The 9,279-nt window shown below is 44.2% G+C and overlaps 1 protein-coding gene across 1 annotated transcript in view; it reads left to right on the forward strand.

Moving 5' to 3' along the window:
- Nucleotides 1-9,279, forward strand: part of RUNX1 (RUNX family transcription factor 1) — a 250,227-nt gene that overhangs the window by 235,017 nt on the left and 5,931 nt on the right. The gene's annotated exons all lie outside the window — the stretch shown is intronic.

Genomic DNA, 9,279 nt, shown 5'->3' on the forward strand with positions numbered 1-9,279 from the left:
CCCCGATCTTCCTTCCCAAGGGTCCCAGACAAGGAGATGTAAGCCACCCCCCAAGGCCCGCCCTGACACATCACCCTGGAAACTGACTCACATCTCTGAGCCCTGAGTCATATCCTGTTGTGCATTTGCAGGCATCCAAGGGGTATGACACCAGCTCCCCATGACTGAGGTGAAGCTGAAGAGAGCCCTGGGAACCACCTTGCCGTCTTCCAAACAGCAAGAAGGCAAAAAAAAAAAAAAAAAAAAAAAAAAAAAACCCCNCCAAGGGTTTTTATATGTTCACCAAGCAGGTTTGGCCCTTTTAAAAATAGATGCTGGGGCCCCATGACATACATAACTGTCTGGTCTCTGTTTTTAAATGGCTCGGAAAGGTTACCGAAAGGTCACATCTTTTAAAGATATCAGCTCGATGGCCAGAGGAAGGGCCTTCTAACTATACCAGCCGCGCCACAGGGCTGCTGACCTGCTTCTGGCCCCGGGCTGAGAGAGGGCCCCTGGGCTCAGGTGGCGCTGTTGGGAATCTGGGTTTGGAGTCTGGGCCTTAAAAACCCCAGAGAGGTGGGTGGTCAGAGCAGAGCCATCAGGGCTCTCTGGCCAGGCTCTCCCGTGTGGCCTGGAGGGGTCTGAGGACAAAGTCGGCCGTTTTAACCTTTGCAAAGAACAGCCTTTGGTTTTGTTGATTTTCTCTGCTGCGTTCTTGGGCAACACTTTCCTTGCCACCTTCCAGTTCACTGATTTCTGCCTTAATTTTTATTATTTCTCTTCTTCTGCTCACTTTCGGTTTAGTGCTTTCTTTCCTCTACTTTCCTAAGGTGGAAGCTCAGATATTGATTCTGGATCTTTCTTCTTTTCCAATATATGCGTTTGCTGCTATAAATTTCCCTCTAAGCACTGCTTTCACTGCATCCCCCAAATTGTGATCAGTTGGGTCTTCCTTTAACTCAAAATGCATTTTAATTTCTCTTGAGACTTCGTATTTAACCCATGGGTTATTTAGAGGTGTGTTGTTGAAGCTCCAAATATTTCTTCTAGCTAACTTTCCATTGTTGATGTTGCGTTTTAGCTTTAAATCCATGGGGTCTGAGAATACGCTTTGCGTGCTTTCTGCTCTTTTAAATTTGTTATGGGTGTTTTATGGCCCAGAATGTGGTCTTTCTGGGTGAATGTTCCCTGTGAGCTTAAGAAACATTTATATTCTGCTGTTGTTAAGTGCCATCTTCTATAAATGTTAACTACATCAAGCCTGGTGGTGATACTTTTCAGGTCAAATATGCCGTAATTTTCTGCCTGCTTGATGTATCAGTTACTAGAAGAATATTTTTCTATTTTTTCTTATAGTTCGAAGTCAGTTTTTGCCTCGTGTTTTTCGACGCTATTGTTAAGTGTCCACGCGTTAAGGATTGTTACCTCTTCTTAGAGAACGGACTCTTTCATCATCAAGTATTTCCCCTCTTTATCCCTGAAATTTTTCCTTCTTCTGAAGCCAGTTTTGTATAAAATTAATAGATTTACACTGCCTTTCTTTGGGTTAGTGTTAGCACAGTCTCTCTGCACCTCTTTACTTTTAACCCAGTCTTTATATTTCAAGTAAGTTCCTTATAGACAACATAGAGTTGGGCCTTGTTATCAGTTCACTCTGATAATCCCTGTCATTTAATCAGGTGCACTTAGAACATTCATAGTTAAAGTGATTATTGACATAGTTAGATTCATATGTACCATGTTTATACCTGTTTAATATTTGCTTACCTGCTCTTTTTTTTTTCCTCCTCTTTTTCTGCCTTCTCTGGTTTTAATGGAGCATTTTCTATGATTCCATTTTATGTCCTTTCTTGGTCTCTCAATTATACTTTTTGAAAAAAATGTTTTTAGGGACATCTGGGTGGCTCAGTTGGTTAAGCATCCGACTCTCGGTTTGGGCTCAGGTCATGACCTCACAATTTCCCGAGTTCGAGCCCCGCACCAGGTGTCAGCACAGAGCCTGCTTGGGATTCTCTCTCTCTCCCCCTCTCTCTGCCCCACCCCCTGCTCGTGCTGTCTGTTGCTCTCAAAAATAAGTAAATAAACTTTAAAAAAATTATTTTTTAAATGTTTTTAGTGTTTGCCCTAGAGTTACAAACCATGTATATACTGAATCTAAGCCGCCACTGAATATCACTATGTCACTCCTTCCATTCTGTCATTACTGCCGTTCATCTCCTTCGTCCATAGGCTGGGATCACCCAATACGGTTTTCCCTCTGATATCATTTTAGACAGTTATCTTTTGGATCAACTAAGAACAGGAAAAATAAGACTTTATTTTACCTTCATTTATTCTTTCCCTGAAGCTCTTCCTTTCTCTCTGTCAATTTAATTTTCTGACCTACATTTTCCTTTTCCTTGAAGAGCTTCTTCTAACATTTCTTGCATGACCATTCTGCTGGGTAAATTACCTCAGTCTTTGTATGTCAGAAAACATCTTTTGTTTCTCCCTCACTGTTGAGGCATAAGTTTGTTGAATATAGAATTCGAGGCTGGTGGCTTTTTTTTTTCTCCACACATTTTAAATATTTGCTACACTCTCTTTTTGCTTGCTTGGTTTCTGAAGAGAAGTTGGAAGTCATTCTCATCCTCGTTGTTCTCGGGGTAAGGTGCTTCTGTAGATTGTTTGGTATTTCTCTTCCTTGGTGTTCTCTGAGCTTCTGGATCTATGGTTTGATAGCTGTTATTAATTTTGAAAAATTATTGGCCATTATGGGGCGCCTGGGGGGCTCAGTGGGTTAAGCGTCTGACTTTAGCTCAGGTCATGATCCCACGGTCCGTGGGTTCAAGCCCCACGTCGGGCTCTGTGCTGACAGCTCAGAGCCTGGAGCCTGCTTCAGATCCTGTGTCTCCCTCTCTCTCTGACCCTCCCCCACTCATTTTCTCTCTCTCTCTCTCTCAAAAATAAACATTAAAAAGAAATTTTTAAAAAAAGAAAAATTATTGGTCATTGATATTTCAACTATTTTTTCCACTGTTTTCTTCTTTGTTTCCTTCTGATATTTCCACTCTCCACACATATGTCACAACTTTTGAAATTGTCCCAAAGTTCGTGGATGTTCTGTTTGGCTTTTTTCTGTTTGTTTGCATTGGTTTTTCTTTCTTTTCTCTCTTTACGCCTTTCAGGTTGGGAAGTTTCTAACGTATTTTAAGGCTCCTCGATTCTTTCGTCAGCCATGTCCAACCTACTGATAAACCTGTCAAAGACATCTCTCACCTCCGTTACAGTGTTTTTCATTTCCAGAATGTCCTTCTGTATCTGAGAGTTTCCATCTCCCTACGACATCACCACCTGTTCTTGCACGCGGGCTCCTTTTCCCAGTAGAGCTCTTAACATATTAATCATAATTAAATCCCCTGTCTGGGAACTCCAAGTTCTAGGTCATATCTGAGTCTGGTTCTGATGCTTATTGTATCTCTTCAGATTGCTTCTCTTACCTTTTGGCATATGCCCTGTTATGTCTAATTTGAAAGCTGGGCACGATGTGTCAGGGTCACGGGAACGGAGGTAAACAGGCCTTCAGTGTGAGATTTTATGTTCATCTAGCTCGGAGTTGGGCTGTGTTTAGTGTTTACTGTAGCTGTTGATGCCAGAAGCTTCAGATTCCTCCAGTGTCCTTGTTTTTGTCTCCCTTACTGTCATTGGACTTCCCTACAAACTCTTCCCTAAATGGTGTCATTTAGCTGTAACTGACTGTTATGATACTGGATCCCACAAAAACCTGGAAGAGTTCGTGATTTATCAGATTTATCAAAATTACCATATGAGTGTTCCTCCCAGTTTTTGGCCCCAGCAGCTTCCGTTCCTGGTACGCAGACCTCAATGCGAATTTCTACAGTCAGGTGCCTCTCAGGACTTTGGGCTGGCAGTTTGCCCTATAGTCTCGATTCTTTAATAGACTAAGAAAAGTCATGGATTATCAGTCTGTTCAGCTTTTTCTGGTAGAGATGGGACTGGTGACCGACTTTCTTTGACGTCTCAGAGGTGTAGCAGGAAGTGGCAGGACACCTTGATGGCAGTTATTTGATAGGGCCGCTTCTCACTCTGGAGACTTTTTGATATCGCTGCATCAAAAGGTGACAGCATTGTGCTTTCTTACTGAGTAGGGTGTGCCGCGGGTCTCTCCGAGCTCACCACTTGCTTCTGCCCCAACTGCTCCCCAACATCCCCCTTCTTGGAACTCATTTCAGACGGAAGGGAGGGGGGCTCTGTTTCGCCCATTTTTGGGGATTATAAAGCCGAAAAGAACCCATCACAAGATGGCCTCAGTAAAGTGGCTGCATCAAAATATTATGTGCCCTGAAAACCACAGGAGGCAGAAAGGCTCAAATTTAAATTTTCTAAGCCAGTAGTTTTTTTTAAGTGTATTTATTTATTTTGAGAGAGAGAGAGAGAGCACAAGCAGGGGAAGGGCAGAGAAAGAGGGAGACACACACACACACACACACACACACACACAGAGGGCATCCCAAGCAGGCTCTGCACTGTCGATGCAGAGCCTAATGTGGAGCTCAAACCCACAAACTGTGAAATCATGACCTGAGCTGAAACCAAGAGTCGTACACTTAATGGACTGAGCCACCCCGGTGCCCCTCCAGTAGTTTTCTTACTGGAAACGTGAACTGGTTGACACTGGATCCTCGTCTCTTCTATCCTCTCCTCAGATCTCCAGTTTTCTTGCCCTTTACCACTTACCCTTCGGAGCCCAGCTCGTCTCTGGTGCTGAAGACTGGCTGTCAAGCCCTTTATCAGGGAACAGCATGGTATTACCTGAGCCTCACTCTGGAGCAGGTGTGCATGGCCTTACCAATATATATCAGATGAACCCCTTAGCATGGATTTATTTCCCTTTTTAAATTTTATCTTTTTGTTTGTTTATCCTTGAGAGAAAGGGGGGAGAGAGCGAGAGCTCAGGCAGGAGAGGGGCAGAGATAGAAGAGAGAGAATCTGAAGCAGGCTCTGCACTGCCAGCACAGATCCGGACACAGGGCTCCCCACCTCATGAACCACAAGATCATGACCTGAGCCAAAACCAAGAGTCAGAGGCTTGACCGACTGAGTCACCCAGGTGCACCTCCCCTCCCTTTTTTTATTTTTTTTATTTTTTTTTATTTTTGAGAGAGAGCGAGCATAAGCAGGGGAGGGGCAGAGAGAGAGGGAGAAAGAGAATCCCAGGCAGGCTCCTCACTGTCAGCACAGAGCCCGACATGGGGCTCAAACTCACGAACGGTGAGATCATGACCTGAGCCGAAATCGGAGACTGAACCAATTGAGCCACCCAGGTGCCCCTCTTTTCCTTTTTCATAATAGAATCATAAAAATTACTCAGACGAACTGAACCTTTAATATGGCCAAAAACTGTGTTACTTGTTTTATATATAGTTTGCCTCACCTTTTCTTCACTGCTACTTTTTGAAGTGGGAAAACTATGAAGCAGAGAAAAGAAGTGACTTGCCCAGGGTGAAGGCAGAATTCAGACTGCAATCTAGTCTAGGACTTCAGTTAGACACTTTCCCTGGTCTGTTCCTCTGAGGCAGACCAGAAGTGTGTAATAATCGCCATGGGGGCTAGCTCTGATGTGGGACCGGCTGTTTGCAAGCCAGATGAGGCAGATAATCCATTAGTTCACCTGGACACAGGTCCCCACTAGCTGTGATTCCCTAAAGGCACAATCCATTCACTGCTGAGTCCCCGAAACAGTGACCCTAGTAAAGCAAAAATGCTCATTGGCAACAAGAACCCATGAGGAGGCGAATAATTCCATTAGCCTATGAATGGATGAATGAATGAACAAACCAGTTAGTGTGAATGAATTAAAAAAAAAAAAAAACCCTCTCAACACGACGATTAATGCAATAGGAAGAGACCTTCCCAAGCGCCATCTACTCCCGGGACCTTCACTGGTATCGGACCGGAAGTTCCCGTGGGGCGGGGACTACGTTGGCCTTAAGTCTTTACTCCGAGCTCAGTTAGCACATGCAGGGCACACACCAAAATTTCAAAAAACGTTTGTCCTTTTCGATGGACTGACTTATCGGAGGCTCTCCCTTCAGGAACAAGTGGCCCTACTCTCTGGATAATGACTGACAGCGGCTCTCTTCCTCGGCCTCTGGTCTTTTCTGGATAACTTGCACCTTCTCCCTGCCTACTCCGTCATCCCAGAATAGGTATATTTACTGTTAAGAGCACCATTCCTCACCCCACACTTCCACCTGATTCGTTCCAAAGTCTGACTGGCGTACAAGGGAAGCAGGGAAACAGTGCAGAGGACCTATTTGAATTAGAATCCTGCTGTTGGAAGCGGCGTGGAGATCATGTCTTCTCAGAGATGAGCACGAGGAAGTGTAAGGCTCGCCACAGGTCCAGGCTCACCACAGAGGTAGGCGTGGAGGCCACTTCTGCGTCTGAGCCCAGAGCTCGGGCTGGCCCACCACACTGCCTTCTTGTGTTCACATTGGCCCCATCAGAGCAAGAGTGGTAACTGAGCAGTAAGCTCGGCACATACCATATCATTGGCCCTAGTGTTTTGTTCTAATTTTTTTTTTTTTTTTTTTTTGCTTTTGGGTTTTTATTAGTAATACACATAGAATTCGAAAACACTCAAAAACCTGGCAGGAGCAGCTCGCCATCACCACCTTCTGGCCCACCGCTGGCAATGAATCCAAACACAGTTCACTCTGGTCACATGAATGGAAATTGAAGGGGGGGGGGGTCCTTTGGGTTTTTAGTGTTATCCGTTCTCTAACGCTAGAAAGCTAAGCTGTGTGTGGAGTAAGAATGTTGAATCTAAAACCCTGGGTTTAAAAAGAAAAAAAAAAGCAATCCCAGAACTTGGACTTTAATCATAAAGATCATTTTACCAAAGCATATTTTTAAAAGGCTGTGAAACATTATGCAACGTTTGCATGGTTTAATTATGAGTTTAGAAAAGCCTAGCACAACTTTTTCACTACAGTAAAACATGACAGAGCATGAATCATGGCATAATGCTTTATGCTTACTGTGGTTTTAGACACGGGGTTAAGGGATGCTGGGCTGTCTACACAGCAAGGCATGAGTTACTGAACCGCAATTCACACCCCGGAGGGCTTTATGACAATTATAAAACCTCTTTTGTTTGCTTCTGAAATGATTAAAATATTTGAGTGCTACATATTCCCGCAGCAAATGTGTATATCTAAGACATATGCATGTCTTACAAAAATATCTGAGTCTATAATTTATTCTTCACTTGGAAGAAAACGCTTGTAGTAATATGAGAATTCTAAACAACATGCTATTGCTATTTGCTTACGGTTATTAGAAACACTGTTGCCTGTAAGACTGCAGATCTTTGACTGTAGTTGAACATTCATTTCCATGGAGTTTAGAATGGACGGGTTTACTTATCTGCTCAAATTCCCGAAGATTCAGAGTGAAATGAAGGCCCTTCTTTAACATTGATTTCAGACAGTCTAAGTTAAAATATTTCCCCAGATTTTTTAAACTCAAAAAATTGAGTTATTACTTTTTAGAGAGAGAGCACAAGCGCATGCGAGGGGGAGGGGCAGAGGGAGGGAGGGAGAGAATCCCGAGCAGACTCCATGCTCAGCATGGAGCCCGAAGCCGGGCTCGATCCCACAACCCAGGGATTGTGACCCGAGCTGAAATCAAGAGTTGGGACACTCAACTGACTAGTCACCCAGGTGCCCCTAAAATTTATTTTAAACAAAAGAAAGAAACGGATCCATGTGGGAGGGGGGGAAGGGGATGGGGCAGGCAGAAGATGGGGCGAGACCTGGATCTCCAAACCCCTGATTCTGTCATTGCTTTGCCGGCTTCGAACAGATCAACAGAAACAGCAAACTTGAACTGTTGGAAATGAACAGCCCCCTGAGGAAGTAGAATGTTCTATAATGAGTAGAAATAACTCAGTTCTTTATGTCCTGGCACATACACAGCTTGCAACCAGTATTTTCCTGAGGAACGTTGCTCTTTCCAGATTGACTCGCAGCCTCATGCAGCCCTGGCTATGAGGTCCCTGGGGAGTGGCGTGGTCCACAGAGAAGGTGGGACACAGAGAGAAAATCAGTGTTTAGCCCTAAAAAAAATGGAAAGCTACCTTGTGGTGGGCCAGCGGGCCATTTAAATTTGCTTACACGTGTGGCCTAAGGAGAGGGTTTGTTCCTTTTTTTCTCCTTTTCATCTGTTAACAGTGTGATGCTTTTGAAACTAAGACTCCTGTGAATGCTGGAGTCAAATCGACAAAGTCCTTTTTGCCGAAATCTTCTGAAGTCAGAGTTTTGTCTCTTTTCTATCCCAGGCCTCATTTAATGGCCCTCTATAAAATACTTGCTCAACATTCTGCCCTTTAAACGCAGCAAACTTGAGGTCTTGAAAAGATACAGGGCACCTGTCGGCCTGGGCTGGTTGAGCTAGCTCACTACTGCTGTGCTTGTGAACTCGTCACCAGGCCGCAGCGCCGGCTTCCCAGCCAGACCTTCTTCTCTGTCATCCTTGGGAGACAATTTGCCTAACCAGAGAACTTTTATTTATTTATTTATTTATTTATTATTATTTTTTTAACACATTCATTTTTGAGAGAGAGAGAGATAGAGTGCGAGCGGGGGGGGGGCAGAGAGAGAGAGAGAGATACAGAATCTGAAACAGGCTCCAGGCTCCGAGCTGTCGGCACAGAGCCCCACGCAGGGCTCGAACCCACGAGCGGTGAGATCAGGACCTGAGCTGAAGTCGGACGCTTAACCGACTGAGCCACCCAGGCACCCCAACAGAGGACTTTTAAAAGCCTTTGGAGTATTTTTACCAAAGGAACCAAAAAAAAAAAAAAATCAAGGCTCTATGTTCTTTTTTGATTACTGAATACAGACGGATAGGTGATCATCTGAGTTTATAAAATGTGTCACAGGATGAGAATTGTAACTCTGGTAAAGCTGAAATTGTCTGGATGGCCAATACGTGCTGTAGTTCAACAGGGGGGCGTGAACACCTACCTGGAAAGCACCTTCAACCTCCCCCGTGGTTATGAGCATGAGCAAGTCCAGCTTTTGGAAAGAACAGTTATCAGGGGGAAATCTGCAAGCATCACACATAAACTATGTAATTCAGTATCTTTGGGAGGAGGAGGAGAACACTCAAACAAAAGCAAATACTTGGACTTACTACACACACTGGTCAACAGGCCACAGGCATGTATAATGCACTTAAACAATGGTGACTAGCTTTGTTATTAAAAGATTTCTCTTCTTAAATCCTCCC

Source organism: Crocuta crocuta, unplaced genomic scaffold (genome assembly GCF_008692635.1).
Source record: "Crocuta crocuta isolate KB4526 unplaced genomic scaffold, BGI_CrCroc_1.0 scaffold84, whole genome shotgun sequence".
Taxonomy (NCBI): Eukaryota; Metazoa; Chordata; class Mammalia; order Carnivora; family Hyaenidae; genus Crocuta; species Crocuta crocuta.